Here is a 19,877-nt window from a genome sequence, read left to right as displayed (position 1 = left end):
ATTTGTTCAAATGACAGGATTATAACCACCACCAAAGACTACTACCTAAAATTCCAATAACGTCTAATTTAGTTTCTTCACGAAACTAAATAGTTGTACTCCAGATCCCAGTGAAATCGATGCGATTTTAATGCTTCTGTGAAACACCATTCTTGTGGTTTGATTTCCAGAGAGAGAGAGAGAGAGAGAGAGAGAGAGAGAGAGAGAGAGAGAGAGAGAGAGAGAGAGAGAGAGAGAGAGCTGTTTAACATCAAGTAAATCAAACCAAAAGAATGTTATTTCACAGAAGCATTAAAATCGCATTGATTTCACTGGGATCTGGAGTACAACTGTATCGACTCAAAAAGTTCTCATCAAGGCGCACAGGTCCGTCCTCTGGCAAATGTGATGAGGTAAAAGATAAAAAGACCAGTTCACAACGGAATGCTATTATGTGATGAAATCACCAATGGAAGATATTGCATCTGAAAAGGAGCTCGGCTTTGGCCAAACAAGTGTAGAAAGCACATACATTTTATACTCATACATGCACTTGAAACTTCCACTTCACTACTGCCAACTAACAAGGTCTTCTTACTGACGCCTCCAAGCTCTTTCACCAGTCCGCAGCTTCTCATCACTATCAACAACTTACAAAGTACATTTACAAACACTTCCAAATTCACTACCCTGCAGCTCCTCTCTAATGTCACCAACCAACCAATAATGTGCAATACAATACAGTCCAATTTTCTTTCTTCAGTCATTTTGTTAAGTTTTGGCGACAACGACAATTCGACTGCGGATTTCGGAACCGCCCCCCCCCCAACAAAAAAGGGGGTGGGGGCGAGGCACTGTCAAACTGAACTGAGAACTGGAGTGCAACAGATGCGGAGAGCGATGGTGCAGCAGCAAGCTTGCTGTGGCAGGATCTTTTGTCCTCATGTTTTTCTCTCTCAATCATTTCGATCAGAAATTCAAGTAGAGCGGATGCCAGCTGTCGCAAACTGATTACTATCCAGTCAGAACGTTACGTTCTGTATGTTAATGGCCAGCTACTCTTTTTTTTTATTATCTCGGTACAAAGTAGACAGTTAAATGCAACCCGAAAAAATTACTTCTAATGTCACGTTTTCTTTAAGCTGATAAAGATTAAAAACATGATAGCGAGCGAGGAAAATAACAGAAACCAGATAACTCAAAATAAATAAATAAACAGACCAAAATCAAACAAAAAATAAAATCATCACACTCCCCAGCCCGTCCCTCTCTCTGACAAACTTATTTTCTTACGCAAATGCATTATATTCTTCAGTTATCATTAGAATAGCTCCAAGCCAACCTACCAACAGAAAATCAGCAGAAGCCATGAAGTGATCAACACAGCTAGTAAAGAGCAGAAACGAATACGGTTTGGGTTAAGACAAATATTCCAGCTTGAGAATGTGTTATGAAGACACAACAAATGCATGCAAAACACATATCAGATGCAGTACCTAACTTGAAAGTTATGTAATGTGGGTCCTCGTGGTAGCACACAATTTCACATCTCTACACTCAAAGAACTGAAAAAAAAAAAGTGGGAAATTTAGTCCTCAAATTTTCTAAGCTGCATTTTCCCAGACAGTTGGGACAACACATCATTACACGATCTGATGTACAAAGTTGTTACACATCCTTGGCGGCCTTCCCACTTACTCGATGGAGACAAAACAGTTCATCGACAGCGAAGTAGCGCCAGTTTTCCCGGCAGAGGCAATCTATCATTGACAAATATACTTCGGGAGCTGAAGCAACACGTCCACCTCACTGTCACCCCACAAACTAAACCCGAGCAGTGCCAGAGCAGCGAAGGAAGGACCCGGACGGGAAGAGTAGCGAGCGAGAGCAAGGGGTCTCCCTGCCTGGCGATTCTCACATGACTGACTGAATCACTCGCACGACTCCGGGAAAACTTTGATCTTGTGCGTGAGTCAACCAGCCGCCAAGGCGTGTCCCTCTGTTTTGAATGCTCCCCAGTCACTACTTTTCGATCGCTATCCAAAGCAAACCGGATACGCCCCCTGAACCAGCCCCACGCGATAAGAACGAGTTCAAGGTACACGAGAGAGAGAGAGAGAGAGAGAGAGAGAGAGAGAGAGAGAGAGAGAGAGAGAGAGAGAATCACTTCCTGAACCTCCACCTGAGTAACTGCAGCAACAATGATCGGGTTAAGAGTAAGATTCTGGGTCGTTATCAGTTTCAGACTAAGGCTCCAAGCAGCCCGAAACTGGGTTTCGATCAGTTCACCAGAGATAAACGAATCAAAACGAGGAGGAAAGGATTCGATAGGTTACCGTCCTTTTCACCTGTGACCTCAATCGATATAATGCTAGAAAATACATCACTGGGCTCAATAACCTCTTAAAAGGTCGCTTCACCGATCGAATGCAAAGGCAATACTGAACACAAAACGAAATTCGATGGCAAACAGACGGATAACGACGCATCTCAAATTCCATTTAGCTTCAACTGTAAACGCAAGGGGCTTCTTTACTTATGATCCAATAGAGGAATGACATTTCTTAACAATAAATGAACGAGAAAGGATTTTAAAGGATACTTCACAAAAGAATTTTATTTCAATTTACTTTATTACATAGGAACTACTACACTGTATTTTATTCATCATAAATACTAGAGAGAGAGAGAGAGAGAGAGAGAGAGAGCTGGGGGAGGGGATCAGTATAACTGATAAAATACTGATTGGTTATCATAATCCCGTCATAAATGGGAGTATGATAATCCATTTCGGCACACGAGTTCCACTTTTGGTCCCACCACAACACTGCGCACTGAGCTACAACCAATTACAATCAAATCCAATGGATTCAAGTCTCTAATTGCGTCATTACCCACACACCACTCGACCACGCCCACAAAATGAAGGTAGTTTTCCGTAATTCCGCCCTCGCCCCTTGCAAAGTCACAGTGATTCCAAGGATTAGCCACAACTTCGTTCTACCTTTAACGTCGATGAAGGGGTTAAAAAAAAAATCCCTCATCCCTCTTATATCGAAATAACCTAAACCGTTACAGGGGTTAAAATCATCACTCTTTCATTCCATCTTTGATACTTGTATCGACGTGTCTCAAAGGCGATTAACATTTTGTCCCACCCTTTCCTCTCGTAAAAATCATAACATCATGGGCTACTCGTGCTTTCAACCTCAATTTAGGTTGGTCTCCACATCTTTGAATTTAAACATTTTTTTCAGGGATGGTTTTCATAAATTCATCAGAAACTGTAAAAAAAAAAAAAAAATCCTTCGAAAGATATGTTATAATGTAATGACCACCACATCAATCGTCTAATAATACATTTAATCGGGTAAACGTCAAGACTTTAATCTGGCGATAGCGATATCACAATCTTTGTCCTGGTCCGTAGAACCCTCTGACAGACCAGCTTACGATTAAACGAATCACACTTTCCTGACTCGTGAAGTTTCGATCCGGGACCCCCAAGATACAGCAGACCCGGCAAACAATAATTCTTAAAACTGGCACAAACGCAGGGGTGCCAGGCCGCTTTTAATTACAACTTGCACTCACGTTGCATTTCACCTGCATTACTGAAGGGTGTTTCTGCGTCCCTTCGGCCCCTACCTACACCCACTTTTTAGCCTCCTGCTTTACCTTCATTACTATTTCTACTCTTCTGATAAACCATATGGAACAAGCTTACAAAGGCCATTGGCTCGAAAGAAAGTTAAGTATATCTTAGTTTTACCAGACCACTGAGCTGATTAACAGCTCTCCTAGGGCTGGCCCGAAGGATTAGACTTATTTTTACGTGGTTAAGAACCAACTGGTTACCTAGCAACGGGACCTAAAGCTTATTGTGGAATCCGAACCACATTATAGCGAGAAATGAATTTCTATCACCAGAAATAAATTCCTTATTAGCCGGCCGGAGAATCGAACTCGGGCCTAGCGAGTGCTAGCCGACAACTCTACCGACTCGCCCAACAAAGGAACTGCCAGTGGCTCGAAATTCAAGCTTCCAAAAATATGGTGTTCATTTGAAAGAGGTTCCACAAGATAACAGGAAATACAGAGAGAAGAGATCAGTTATTAGCAAAGGAAAATAAATATAAATTAATAAATAAACAGATAAAGATATACAAAGTATCCATCCCGCTTCCTTTCTTCAAGCTTGCTGTCCAACATCACTAAGTATTAATTTTTAGTGCAAATGTGGGGGTTTTTCTCTATGTTCCACCTATATATCCTTGTATTTAACCAGCTTTATTTTCTGGATATCTTTATCTTGCTGCCCAACCACTCCAACTTCCTCTTTTCGCTGTCTTAAGCACTGAGTGGCCGAAAGTGTCCCAGTGCTTAACTTGGCAGCCTAAAATTCATAAAATCAAAATCAAATCCATTTCACCTGGCCCTTTGCACACGACTACGTTCGACGTTAATCTGTGACCATAAAGGCGATTCTCTCTCTCTCTCTCTAAAATATACACACTTATCGAAAACTAAGCCCTTCATTACGAGGGATAAAAAATGGTAAAATTACGACATTTTCAGTTAAAATGTACCTTCGTTCTGTGGTACATTCGCATACATTATATGTTAGCGCGCGCGCGTGCTAGCAGAAAAAAAAGTTTTTAATCAAAAGAGTATTTCTTTCTCAACGTGAATATATATAATTCACGCGACGAAAGTTCCGGACGTTGGGTGCTCCGAAAAGGTCGCCATTACTTTTGAAAAGACCACGATTTTTTCCAAGAAAATTCTTGATTGTTTTCACACTGCCTCCGGTCACAAGTGGACTCAGTCAAGGACACAGAGAAAAAGAGAGAAAGAGAATCCTATTAAAAATTTCTTTGTAGTCGGAAGCAATAAAGACGCACATAGATCTCAATACTCGCGAATTTTCAGGCAATCTCGCTGTAAATTCTGTCAGAAAAAAAAAAAAAACGCAAAACGTCGTTCACTGAAATTACGATGACTTCGTCACATTACTCTGCTTCTGGATCACACAAGGCAGAACAAGTTCGAGCTGGTTGTTCCTCCATGCATTACATAAAAAGGTTCGCAGTGAATGAGATCCGGGACTGTGTTTCATTTCGGTAAGAATCTGCTGTGTAATGACTGATTTGGAAGGTGGTGGGGAAAGGGGGGGGGGCATAACTAGGGTGAATTTGTCAATCGACTGTGTGGTCATGTTGCTATTGCGAGAGAGCTCTTTCGTAAAATTTATATCTATGATGAAAAATGGGATCTTTCCTAGATAGTGACCCACAATGGTTTTCGGGGGTCGTTATCCAGGACTAATATTTCTTGGGGTCATTATCTTTATGATATTTACAGTCTTTTTTTTTATGTTTTTACGGTAATCCCCAACGCGGCTTGTACTAAACACGCCGGAAAGGTGGATACATACCGGGTTAAAATTTTTACCCTTAGAGGTCACTGTCTAGGAAAGATACGAAAAATGCTGACTCGATTTTTGTTATTTTTTTAACAAATCCCAGTTCCGCCATAGGTTTTTCGGTGAGAAACGAGATGCTGGTGGCTTCACATTCACAGAAGGCCTAATTTGTGCCACCTCTGGTTGGGTAACTCTGCCCAGGAACTTCCTCTGAGAGGGCAACCCAAAACTCCTAATCGTATCGTAAATGTTATTTCCGGAAACTTGTCCAAATCCCTTGGCGTCACTTCAAAAACAAAAGCAATAAAAAAAATTGCCGGTACTGTAAGTTCAATGTGAGATACGCGCACACCATGAACAGAAACGTACGATGGATCCATAGCAGTAGTAGTAGCGCATCTTTAAACATTTTCTGCCGAGTTTTTCAATTGGCGTCACTTCAAAAACAAAAACAATAAAACAAATTGCCGGTACTGAAGTTCAACGTGTGATACAAGCACACCATGAATAGCAACGCTCGATGGATCCACAGGGGTAGTAGTAATGCATCTCTTCACATATTCTACCGAGTCTACCGCTTGGCGTCATTCAGAAACGAAAACAGTAAGAAGATATCATTCAGAAACAAAAACAATAAAAAGACAGAGTCCAGGGTCTTCGTTGAAAGATGGCGGTACAAGTGAGTGAGTGACCACGATACCAGATACAGATGACCCCGATTCCATCCAGGCGGTCACGGATCATGATGATTAGGAGCTGATAAAGGGATGGCCTGAAATTGCCGATTTTTGGTGTCATGTTAAGGACCAATTTATTACGGAGCCCAGCAACAGACCCTCCTATTCTATTTGTTCCTTTCACTTCACGAGCGTTAAGAAATGACCAACTTGACTGCGAAACGTTGCAGTTTTTATAAATAGCTTCCCATTTTTTATTATTGTGTATAATAAGAGGTCTCACGAACACCATATATGACTAAAGATATTAAATAAGAAGCAAATAAAAGCACAAAAATAACTATCAATGAACTGATTTAGATTTTACAACTGACTGCGGCAAAACATACTTGATGCCGTAAAATAAAAAGGGAAAAACAAAAAATGCTTGAGTGAAGGGAGTATTTGTCACGGGGAAAGGAGCACTATGAACAGAAAATACTCTAAAATCAATCAAAGTCAACTGGATCGTTGCCCAGGCCTTTCACTGAGCCTGGCAATAAAAATCAAAACGTACGACAAACGAGGACCATCAACACTGTGACTACTCGATGATGCAACAGCCACTGGGGCATCTTCTGAACGTGGAAATTTAGGACACGGTGAACAAAAGAGAAAAACGTCCAATATCCAGAATGAGAGCCCGAGTTGCTTCTTTGGGTCATGCCCAACAAACATCTGTGCTTGGCCAAAATGCCCGACATGCCGCAGAAAAAAAGTTATATTTCCCTCAAGGTCACAACAAAAAATCTCTTCAGAAAACCACTTTTAAACAATATTCAAGTAAAGAGTAAGGAATCTAAAGCCACGCCGCTCCCGTACAATTTCAGCGAGAGAGAGAGAGAGAGAGAGAGAGAGAGAGAGAGAGAGAGAGAGAGAGAGAGAGAGAGAGAGAGAGAGAGAGAGCCTAGTACTCATTCCCACTAAATAATCCCCGCTCCCCTGGTATGAATGAGAGTTTATTTTCGTTTCCTCTACGGTCCTTAGCTAATCGGACCACTTCCATATCCAAAGAGCCAAGATCCTCGTAAGGAGAGAGAGAGAGAGAGAGAGAGAGAGAGAGAGAGAGAGAGAGAGAGCCTAGTACTCATTCCCACTAAATAATCCCCGCTCCCCTGGTACGAATGAGAGTTTATTTTCATTTCCTCTACGGTCCTTAGCTAATCGGACCACTTCCATATCCAAAGAGCCAAGATCCTCGTAAGGAGAACACGCCGGCAGGAGGGCTCCTCGAAGTCCCATCGCGCTGACGCAAGAACCGCCTCGAGAATCCTAAGAGGCCTCAATAGACTGATTATTAAGGATCATTTTCACATCTTTTTGGGTTAAATCAACGGGCAAAGACGATTACCCTCAGTCCGTCGTGTCTACTCGCCCAGCATTCTTAATGTATATTTTCGCCCGGCCTATAAGAGTTAAGGGGTTACATCTCGAAAGTAGCTGGATTCAGAAAACAGAAAGTGTGAAAAGTTTAGCACAATAAAAGAAGTCGTTGCAGAATTTGAATCAAACACAAACACATACATACACACCCATATATATAAATACATTATATATATTATACATATATATATATATATATATATATATATATATATATATATATATATATATATATATATATATATATATATAAATAATCTGAACATCTGTATAAAATGGGCATGGTTTCTACCTCACAAAAATTGAAATCTTATACTAGTCGAACAGAAAAAAAAATCATAAAGTAAAAACATAAAAAAATTCCCCATCTATAAAATCATAATTTTTTCTGACAACATTACAAAACAACATACTGTACATCCAGCGAACAATAGAGCATTATTTCCTCTTCAGTACAACCCAAAAACACATTGTGACATTCTTATCTAACCGCCGCGACTTGGCATTTAAGCCAGCGTCTGGACAAAGCCCAATCTTTGGCTCAAACAAACACAAAGGGAACGGAGAGTCAACAGCCATCGATCTCATTCTGCGAAGAACCCTTCGGCAGCATTTCAATAAATAATGCCGTTAAAAACCGACAGATTTCAAGGCAACATTAACCAGTTTTCATTCTTTGGAGTGAGATGCTCAAGTAAATATCATAATGTAATAACCTGCTGTTCCTTTTTCAAACGCATCAACTCGAAACTGGAAAAATCAAACACACAAAATACTACGCACATATCCGTTTTTTCTACGAGAGAGAGAGAGAGAGAGAGAGAGAGAGAGAGAGAGAGAGAGAGAGAGAGAGAGAGAGAGAGTCTGAGTCAACCTCAACCTTTTACCGGATGCTCCGACTCCTCGAAATGTCACCAAAAACTTCACCGGAACCATTAATAAGCAAAGAAGACGAATTACTCACCTTATAATCAATAAGCTGCTGCGTTTGAACCGAGCCCGGCCTCCAAGGGGCCTCTCTGCCCTTCCTCGTTCAAATACCTTCGAGAAATTTAAACTTTTCATTCGCATCATAGAACTTGCATGTTCACTTCAAGGTCTTCAATATGAAACTTGAAATTCTCCTTACAGACTATTCATTCAATCTTATTTTGTAGATCATTATTTTAACAAACACGCTTACAGAAATCTTGAACAATCACAAGAAATTTCGTGCCTGTGTCACTTAAACCAGCAAAAGTAAATAAAAAAATACAGATAAAAATAATCATAAAAATAAATAAACACCAAGCAACATATGCTGTGTATATATATATATATATATATATATATATATATATATATATATATATATATATATATATATATATATATATATATATATATATATATATGAATGTATACAATAGGCCGCCCCTCTGACCGAGGCCACCGAGAGTACACCCATCTTCAGAAACTTCGGTCCCGGCCACTTTCTCCTTGAGCGTTTATTTCGCACCGAACAGTGGGAGTAGCAGAGAGGAGGTCTTTCACCTCTCATCATCCTTTCTCTCTTTTTATTTCATTTTCATCTTTTTTTTATTCAACTCTCATCCGCTCTTTACAATGGACTATACAATGGAGTCCTCTTTTTCTGGACTGACGTATAGATTATGCATGGCTTCTGACTGAGTCCTATCCAGGACAACCTCTTTTATTATCCCATGGATCGGTTAACTTTTGGAAATTATATATCTTTCAAACCTCGAACTGGTATTCATAGGTACGCCATCCCTTTGAACCATGAGGCAGAATACCCAGCAATATATATATATATATATATATATATATATATATATATATATATATATATATATATATATATATATATATATATATATATATATATATATATATATATATATATATATATACCAGTATATATATATAAGATATAATTTATAATATATATATATATATATATATATATATATATAATATATAATACCAGTTCGAGGTTTGAAAAGATATAATTTCAAAAGTATATATATATATATATATGACTGTGTATGTCATTAGTAGTCTGTCACTCTTCCTCTATCTCTATCTCTCTCTCCCCATCCTAGGTAAGACCCGCAACCACCGACTAATAACCAGATACATCATTCAAAGTTCTGGTCAACAGAGGCATACAAATCTGAAAGGTAACCAGTCCATAGCATACCCTACATCGCCCGGCTCCAAGATCGAACGCTATTCCCTCGTTTGCTACCTGTGGTTCACTATCACTGCGTCGAGAGAGAGAGAGAGAGAGAGAGAGAGAGAGAGAGAGAGAGAGAGAGAGAGAGAGAGAGAGAGAGAGAGGGGGGGGGGGTTTTGAGAAAAGCATGAGTCACAATTCACAGTAAGTTGAAAAATTCATTAAGGGTATTGTCGCTGTATGTCTTTTCACCTTTTTCCTAGAAATTCCATCAAAATGTCAATAGCACATCTGGAATCTGTCTCATTAAAAGGGCTACGCTCGCTCTCTCTCTCTCTCTCTCTCTGGTAAGGGCAAAAAATCAAATATTCCTTGTTTTAAGTTTCCTACCTAGCAATGAGAGAGGAGACGGTTTGATTATTTATCGAATAACTTAGCAATTAAAGTAGAGCCAAATTTGGCAGAATTAAGTCCTCTGTCGGCAGAGCACACCTGACAAACATTATACGTCATGGTTCATTGATACAATAATCCAGGAGCTTATTTTCTTGAAAAATTGCACTAGGTATTTTTGCTGTAGCCAATAAAACATTTAAAATACATTCCTGATTAAAAGATGTGACTTCCTGAGCTTTGTGGAATTGTGTAAATGATGTATGTTTGGAACAATGTCTTCTCTTATTCCTTTCAAGGCTATCATACTTAAGGGTTCGTGTGTCTGATGGACGCTGAACAGATTCACATGGAACGTTCATGCTGACGCCCTACGTTCCTTGTGACAACACGTGGCTCTCCTCAAGACAGACGTTTGACTGCGGACTGCATTCTAGGAAACCACATCGTTAGGAAATAGTTCGAGATGCCCGAACGACATCCATTATGCTACGCTTGGTCTCAGTATCTTTCCTCGAAATTTTGCCAAGTATACTGTATAACTATCCGCTATTTGCTTACAACAGTTCGATGACTCTTGACATGACTCAGGTCTGAGTAATGATTTCCACATGACGTCCGAGATTGTATCAAAATACTGACATCCGTTCGGTAATGCATCGCTCTGTTCTCATTTACAAGTCTAGTGTCAAGGATTAATCATTACGAGATTCATTTGCATGCGTTTGCGGTCACCTTGGAACGGATATAGGCCAGCCTTGAATCATCGCTGCAGTAAGTATAAAAACCAACGTTGCTGGGGAAGATCAAAACCACTGATCATGGTGATGCAATAACTCGTCCTGAGACTGTGCCTTGTGAATAAAATCGCGGCTGGATTGCGTAATGATCCATTTGCCAATACTTGAGGCGTTGAATCTAAAAGGCAATTGGGAATACCCTCCACTTCTTATGAACCAATCACTGCCTTGCTCTCAGTTTTCAGTATTATATGAAACGCTAGACGCCATCGAAACTTTTAATAACGCCCAGATAGACTGTGCCAATATCGATACCGACAATAAATGGCGATTATTTACCGTGTCTCGAAAATACAAACCCGTATAAGTTTGGGAGACTTCAGCGTCCGCCAGGCGAATGCATTATCGGGACTTTTTTACAATAATGCTTGCCCGTACGAGACAGAATGGTCAGCAAAGGAATTCTTCAATGTTTTTATCTGCATTGCTGAGATGTAAATCGCACCCCACCCCTCGGGAGAGAGAGAGAGAGAGAGAGAGAGCTACTATTTACGACCGACCAACAACAACCCCTGAATTTACAGCTTCTATTTTTTCCTATACACTATGTTATGCGGCACCTGGGTATAACTGACCTGAGTATAACCGACCATATTTCATTGGTCAAACACAGCTCTGCAGGACATCGGTAGATTTTGGATTTTTTTTTTTTTTTTTTTTTTATCGTTGATTTCCTCTTCTTTCACTTGTTTCCCGGACTCGCCCTTTGGCCGTGTTGGCAGGGCAGTGTGTCACTCCAGCCGCGGAGCTCTACTGTATCGGGTCATACATCTTACATTTTGATGAGGGCTTGGGATAACAAAAGCAGAGTGAGTGTCGATACGCCCTTGCATGTTAATAAGAAAGAGAAGGTGAAAGAGACTACATTTCTATACACCGCGGAATACAAATGTATCCCGCCTCGTGAAGGTGAGTCCTATGACAGCCTTCTAGAAGTGTGACCGGGCAGCGTTTTTAATCTGTCGCATAACAATAGGAAGCCTACACGGAAAGGCATAATAAAACCCTGGGCCCTTGTAAATGGGAACGCTGAATGACTACTATAGCCGACACACATCTTGTAAACTACCCATGCGAAGGAGGGGCTCGTTAGAAGAGCCCGTTCGGCTTCTTCAAGAATAACCTACACCTGCATCGTGTATAGGCAGTAAGCCAACTATCGAGCCCTACTAATTAAATTTTACATTCCTCTCTCTCCTAAGCCAAGCCGCCAGCGAAAGCAGCGGCAGCAGCAGCGATAAGAATATATATTTAAACTACGAAACGATACGCCGGCACACCTGCGTTCCCGCAGAAACAGTTCATCCCGGGTATGAATAAACATTAACAGATCAGCATGGGGGGGCTAATATCGACAGTAAATGAGGTCGTATCGATACTAAATCACGATAAGCAAACCCAGGGTTTAAATGATTTCAATTGTGTATCCTAACCGTTATCAATGGGCGTGATTCTGAATTATGTGACAACCGGAAATTGACGTATTGAACCATCGTCATCAAATGTTTACAGGAAAAGAAAGGACGTATTACTGAAGAAAAAGAAAAAAAAATCGGTAAGACATACACTATGATCAACAACGATTATAAAAATTCCCAGAACTTGAATAACTGTAATATTTCCAATTAAATTTTACGGACATTGTCCAAAAATCTACCAAGATCCGGTAATTTCGGCAGAACTGGTGCTTTTTACGAATAAAATAAGCTCAGTTATTCACCAGAACTCTTATCCTACCTTAATAACGACTGTAACGACAATAATATCCTACATACGATGTGCAGAGCATAATCACGAATTGTTTTGCAGCAAAGAGGCTTGGGCAGGGTCAAGAGAAAAATTCTATTAACAAGAACTGTCCAAAACATACAATACGCTTTTATTATACCACTCTAATTTAAGAGAAATCACTTTATGCCCCAAAATACATCATGAGCCCTCTACCAAATGATATGTATCAACAGGTGATAGCTTATCTCCGTTTTTATAAGAGCAAATGTAATTATCCACTAAAACCCCACAAGCTTATGTAAGCTAAATGGATAATGGCGACTAAAACCGAGATTATGACCTCAGAGAGAGAGAGAGAGAGAGAGAGAGAGAGAGAGAGAGAGAGAGAGAGAGAGAGAGAGAGAGAGAGAGAGAGAGAGACTTTGAGGCTTCTCTATTCGCAGAATTTATTGCACGTGTGAGACCCTAGCAACAAGAGACTTGCCTGGATTCCAGACCAAGCGTCACTGGAAGCTATAGCAAAGCCCCTAAGGCTTCCCGAAGACCCTGAAGCGAGCGCTTAAGTTCATCAAATCCCATAATATCACCGCAATAACTTTTACGGCCTTGGCACTGATGATGTCATCTCAAGGTCTTTCTTTTCATATCCGAACATTTCCTAATACCCATTGCGACGACTGGTACTGGCCTCCATTTTGAATGTTGATATTTCTGAGGACATCATGCAAGAAGTTGCTATATTATTTGTTAATGTCATGATACTCGTATGATAAACTAGATCGACTGTATTTTGTAGTGACAGGGATTGGCCAGTGCTTGGAGGGTGACCGTCAAGAAATGCCAGACTTCTGTTACCACATGCGCATTTACATATCCGTAAGGACGGGTGTGTGGCTGGCAATCTCATCTTATATCCTTTGTACAAGAAGTCAAGGCATGGCATATATATATATATATATATATATATATATATATATATATATATATATATATATATATATATATATAATGAATGAACAGCCAATACCACATAACACAAGAGGCCTATGTGAAATTCTGCCACTCATGTCTATTCTGCGCTTTATCTTCCACATGTCTCCACTCATTACAAGCCTCCCTTCTAATAGTTCTCATCCAATCTTCTGGTGCCCACAGACGACCACCTGACACAACAATAAACCAGCCTATTCTCCCAGAGGTAGTGAGGAGGACATGTCCAAGCCATCTACGTCTCCGTCATCATTATCTCATCTACAAATGGAACTTCCTTAATCTCCCTAATGATACTGTTTCTCACTCCATCCTGCCATCTGACTCCAAATCAACGAAAGCTAGATATAGTTTCACTGCCAAACCAAGATTCATGTCCATATAACAAAAAAGATCGTACTAGACTTATGCATAATCTATTTTCGTATCCAATTTCAATGTATTTGACTTCCAAATCTTATTCAGCCTATCCACTGTTTGATTTGCCTTCTTTTCAGTTTTTTAGCTAAATCCCAACTCAAGAAATCGGCACTGGATAACACTGTTACTAAATATTTGAAAGATTCAACCTCATTTCACATGACAAAATTGAAAATTTTTTACTAAATATCATCATCTGTCATCAAGCTCCTTACTTGTTAAAATAACATCAAGACCTCACAAGGGAGGAAAATGACGCGAGTCTAACTGGCTAAAATCCTTAGTGACATCAATATTAGGGAAGTTACAGCTTCAATACTAGGGAGGATACAGCTAAAATCTTAAGTGACATCAATATTACGGAAGTTACAGCTAAAATCCTAAGTGACATCAATATTACGGAAGTTACAGCTAAAATCCTAAGTGACATCAATATTAGGGAAGTTACAGCTAAAATCCTAAGTGACATCAATATTAAGGAAGTTACAGCTAAAATCCCAAGTGACATCAATATTAGGGAAGTTACAGCTAAAATCCTAAGTGACATCAATATTAGGGAAGTTACAGCTAAAATCCTAAGTGACATCAATATTAGGGAAGTTATAGCTAAAATCCTAAGTGACATCAATATTAAGGAAGTTACAGCTAAAATCCTAAGTGACATCAATATTAGGGAAGTTGCAGCTAAAATCCTAAGTGATATCAATACTAGGGAAGCTACAGCTAAAATTCTAAGTGATATCAATATTAGGGAAGTTACAGCTAAAATCCTAAGTGACATCAGCACTCGGGAAGTTGCAGCTAAAATCTTAAGTGACATTAATATTAGGGAAGTTACAGCTAAAATCCTAGGTGACATCAATATTAGGGAAGTTACAGCTAAAATCCTAAGTGACATCAATATTAGGGAAGTTACAGCTAAAATACTAAGTGACATCAAAATTAGGGAAGTTACAGCTAAAATCCTAAGTGACATCAATATTAGGGAAGTTACAGCTAAAATCCTAAGTGACATCAATATTAGGGAAGTTACAGCAAAAATCCTAAGTGACATCAATATTATGGAAGTTACAGCAAAAATCCTAAATGACATCAATATTAGGGAAGTTGCAGCTAAAATCCTAAGTGACTTCAATATTAGAGAAGTTACAATGTCCATACTGAAGAGTTTTGGTCGTTTCTTTATAATAGTACTCTATTTTGCTCAGCCCCCATTCCCATCAATCTATGACTGCTTCCTATTCGTCCTAACGTCTCTGCGATTTGGGGAGGCATGTCTGCCACGGGCAAGAAAACCGTTTAAATCAGGTTCCCGGGCAGCATTATCCCTTCTAAGACCCATTTAACAAAGCTGGTTCTGCTTTGAGCTGTTCTCGATCTCAACAATACCTAAATTTCTCTTCATGACAGTTAAGAAAATAATAAGTCTAGAGTGTGGCATTTTATTTCTTTCTTCGGTTAGGATTACATAATTATGCAGTGGGCTATTTTTCCGTGTTCTAGAATACAGGGTAAAGGGTCTACCGTGCTACAAAACTGACCGCAAATGTCTCCTACAACGATGTACCGAATCTCGAGCTTAGACGGAGTAACTGAAGTGATATACAGGAAGAATTGTTGAAAGAGGAGTACCAAGGATCTACCAGCGCAAGATGCAAATAGCAAAGGATAAGAACGTGCAAAATAAAAAAATACATTTTTTTAAAAAAGCGCAGCCACTTCAAGCTTCATGCAAACATATGCTAATGAAGCACTGAATAGTTGTTCTCTATCTTCAAACGCTTTTATGTTCCTCGTGATACCATTACAAAACAACAATAGCCACAAGTGCCGTTATTGTTGTAATTTACATATTTACGAGTAGTTTTGAAGTAATCCGCAGACCCTGAAAAGGGTAATAAATAACGAAAACTCCCTCCAACCCGAGTAAGACAAAGAATTTTTTACAATTGATATCAAGAACAGCATCAACAACAAACCAAGATTATCTGGATTTTGTTTTCTCCTTTACCCGAAAATGGCACTTCAGACATTTCTACTGAACACTCAACGTTACTGAGTCGTACACACGTACATGAAGTAGTTTAACATGCCACATAGCATTTTTAATATCCAGAGGAGAGAACAGAATATAGAATTTAGGCCAAAGACCAATCGCTGGGACCTATGAAATCATTCAGCGCTGAAACGGAAATTGACAGTAAAAAAGTTTGAAATGTGTAACAGGAGGAAAACCTCGCAGTTGCACTATGAATAAATTGTTAGGGGAAGATGGAAAGTAAGATGGAAGAAAGAAAATATGAACGGAGGTACAGTTAAAGGAACGAAAGGGGTTGCAGCTAGGGGCCAAAGGGACACTGCAAAGAACCTTAAGTAATAGTATATCCAGAAATATGGAAATCAGATTAATACGATAAAATCTGGACAGGTTCCAAACGACTGACATGAAGGAAGTGTTTCAATCGTTGTTAACAGACTGGAACTGGAATATATAATTTAGGCCTAAAGTCAAAGCTATGACCTATATGAGGTTATTCAGCGCTGAAAACAATGATGAAACAATTTTTAGAAGAGGGGTGGAAAGACGGAAAAAAAGGGAACATGAACGGAGGCAGTGTAAAACGAACTGAATTGAATATAGAATTTTGGCCAAACACCAAGCATTGAGACCTATGAGGTCATTCGGCACTGAAACGGAAATTGACAGCAAAAGGTTTGAAAAGTGCGACAGGAGGAAAACTTCGCAGTTGCACTATGAATCAACTGTTAGGAGCGGGTGGAAGTAAGAAAGAAGAAAGAGAATAGGAAAAGAGGTGCAGTAAAAGGAATGCAAGGGGTTGCAGCTAGTGGCCGAAGGCACGCTGCAAAGAGCCATAAGTAATGCCTACAGTGCACCGCATGAGGTGCACTGACGGTACTAACCCCCTACGGAGGAGAAAAACGAATGAAAGGGGTTGCAGCTAAGTGCAGAAAGGACATTGCAAAGAACCTTAAGTAATGCCTGCAGTGCACTTGTGAGGTACACTGGCGGCGGTACCTCCCTACGGAGATACGAAGAGGCCAAATTTCCCCCTTTTCAACATATCTAGGTGGAAAGCAAAACGAGCAATAACTTACAGGAAGCAGAGCAAGAAAGAAAATACAACCAAAAAGAGAAAAGGAGTAGGAGAAGCCAAGGGGCAGAGAGCGCATGCCTGAGGCAGCGAGTTTTCAAGAAGGTTTGGTCGGGTGCTGAAGGAGATTGAATTGTGCCAAGCCTCCTCTCACAGGACACTCGACAGAGAATTATCTGACGAATCATCACTTCACACAACTTGAAAACCTTGCTCTTAATAAACCACCCCATGTTACGGTCCAAGTAACAACTTTTCGTATAGAAATTCTCAAACAAAATATGAAGTAGGGAACAACTCAAAAGTCACAAGTTTTAGTAATGTATTTCTATCTCAAATCCTCCTTCCCTACATATCATAATTACATGAACTATATTTAAATTATACATTATGTGGTAAAACTACATCATTCTAGATGTACACGTTACGGCTATATCATAGGATTAGTAGTAAGTAATAGATGTACACGTTACGGCTATATCATAGGATTAGTAGTAAGTAATAGATGTACACGTTACGGCTATATCATAGGATTAGTAGTAAGTAATAGATGTACACGTTACGGCTATATCATAGGATTAGTAGTAAGTAATAGATGTACACGTTATGGCTATATCATAGGATTAGTAGTAAGTAATAGATGTACACGTTACTGATATCAATTAAATAATAGATGTACACTATATCAAATTAGTAGTAAGTAATTGTACACGTTACGGCTATATCATAGGATTAATGATACACGTTATGGCTATATCATAGGATTAGTAGTAAGTAATACTGACAATAAATTCCATTTTTAAATCTTTGCCTAGTACATATAATGTACTCAGGCAATACTTTACATTATAAATCTAAAAAAAATCTATCGATGGACGGTATAAATTATAGCTTCCATAAAAAAGCAGCCTGCATAAAATAAATGAATCCAACAAAATACTGAACTGCCTTATCGAGTCTTGACCTCGTTGCACTGAGGAATGGTTACCAAGAATTTCAATTCAAGCACGTAAGAATTCCGCGTAATAACAACAGCCTATATAGAGACACTCAGTCTCAATCAAAAGGAATGTACCTGAATCTGCAACGTTAATAGCTTACGTGCGCTCGAAATACCTTACTCGAACACATGAGACACTCCTATAGTCCTCAATCCGTCCCTGTTTTGTCAAACTGGCGTATCTCATTTTTTAAAAGTTTTTGAGTTTTCCAGCAACAGTGTCTCAGTTTTTTATACTCTATAACATATCAAAACTTCCGCTGTTTCTGTTGTAATATCTTCAAGCCAAATTTCCTCAAAACGTGCTAATTACAAGCTGTGAATATCAAAATCTTTTAAGCCCATTTTCTTAGAATGGAAAAAAAAATGGCTTACCCCAGTTCGCCAACTAGGGACGAATCTATACACCACTCCAAGGCAGTTGTCCGTCCGTGCATACCTTCTTTTCATTAACGTTGGCCGGGTTTCGTTTACTTGAGAGGGAGCTAAGATTCTGCCCTGATCGTATGACCGCCCGTTTTATTCACCAACTGAGAGACGAAACGGATACATTTTTTTCAGAATTGTCAAATCTTCCATATCTTGCTTTTGGAAACTCCTTCCCAGGGAAGCGGGATTGAAAATATTTGTATAGCTGTCTTACTTGTGACTCATCCTGTTGCGAAAATTTTGATTCGTAACTCCGCTCAGTTTTTCAAACACCTAGAAACGACTGCCTTTCAGATCACCTCTACGGGTCACTCAAGGTGAGATCCTTCTGATAATGATCATCCTCGCTATAGTACATTTCAGTTTGACTGAAGGACGTCACATAGCCACCCTGCTTGAGGGTTTATTCTCTGAGATTTGTTCCAGCTTTTTACCTAAGCCATCCGGATATGTTGTTCTAAATGCAGCATTTCACTTTCCCACAGTAAAGACAGAGTCAAGGTTCTGTTCTCTCACACGCACTTTTTTACCTCTTCCAGTCATGCTTTTTGCTCATAATTCAACCCTCCCCGTCTCTTGTCATTTTCCACTCAACATTATCAGCTGGCCATAGTTACACCCAATGTACTCTGCGACCTTGAAATCATATCTGGACGGCTATTCCCTGACTGTGTCAAGTTTAATTCCTCCAAGACAGTTTCTAAATGTATTTGTCAAGGTTCACAATCTATGCCCATGTAAAAAATGAGCCTTGCTAAGACTATTTCAACTTGACCTTTTGGGGGCGGTTATCTATTCCTGAGCGTAATCTCCCTCGCATGCACATATCAGTACTCACTGCAGATGAATAATACCCTGACTGCATGTTTCTTATCCAGTGATGCCATATCATCTTCCAGGGGTTAGGAAAGTGCATCAATGGCCCCTTTCCGTTGGAAAGTGACAAAGAAAAGTAAACAATGGCTCCATTTGTCCATAACCGCCTTTCATATCATGGAAATATCAATCTCACTACCCTCTACCTTATATGATAATAATAATAATAAAGTGACCAATCGCAGAAAAATGCAAGTAATAATCTTTTAAAAATAGTGCATAAGCGCACTAAAACAACCAATTTCATTTCCATAGAACATGCTTACTCATCTTTCGGCATCAGATGACGTCTAAATTCATTGGAAAGCTATAAACTATCACTCCAGGTCCATTGGCCTGTACGGTCGCGAGTTTGATTCCAGAGTGAGCCGGAATGCTTTAGGTACATTCCATCATAACCAACGGTACCTGACAGTTAGTCAGCTAGTCCACTGTGGTGGTTT

General features: G+C 39.5%; 1 protein-coding gene across 6 annotated transcripts in view; it reads right to left on the bottom strand.

Moving 5' to 3' along the window:
- Positions 1-19,877, bottom strand: part of egh (beta-1,4-mannosyltransferase egh) — a 126,455-nt gene that overhangs the window by 29,922 nt on the left and 76,656 nt on the right. Inside the window, exons 1-2 of one of the 6 annotated variants that reach the window (XM_067103772.1) lie at positions 1,678-1,982; positions 1,476-1,544 (exon numbers count right to left, since the gene is read on the bottom strand). The exons of 4 other annotated variants lie outside the window; for them this stretch is intronic. The gene's annotated coding sequence lies outside the window, so the exon portion shown is untranslated. Of the gene's footprint in view, positions 1-1,475; positions 1,545-1,677; positions 1,983-19,877 lie in introns of those variants that run through there. One more of the 6 variants, XM_067103773.1, reaches the window with a different exon arrangement.

The sequence above is a fragment of the Macrobrachium rosenbergii genome, chromosome 5 (assembly GCF_040412425.1).
Source record: "Macrobrachium rosenbergii isolate ZJJX-2024 chromosome 5, ASM4041242v1, whole genome shotgun sequence".
NCBI lineage: Eukaryota > Metazoa > Arthropoda > Malacostraca > Decapoda > Palaemonidae > Macrobrachium > Macrobrachium rosenbergii.
This window is presented reverse-complemented; position numbering and strand designations above follow the sequence as displayed.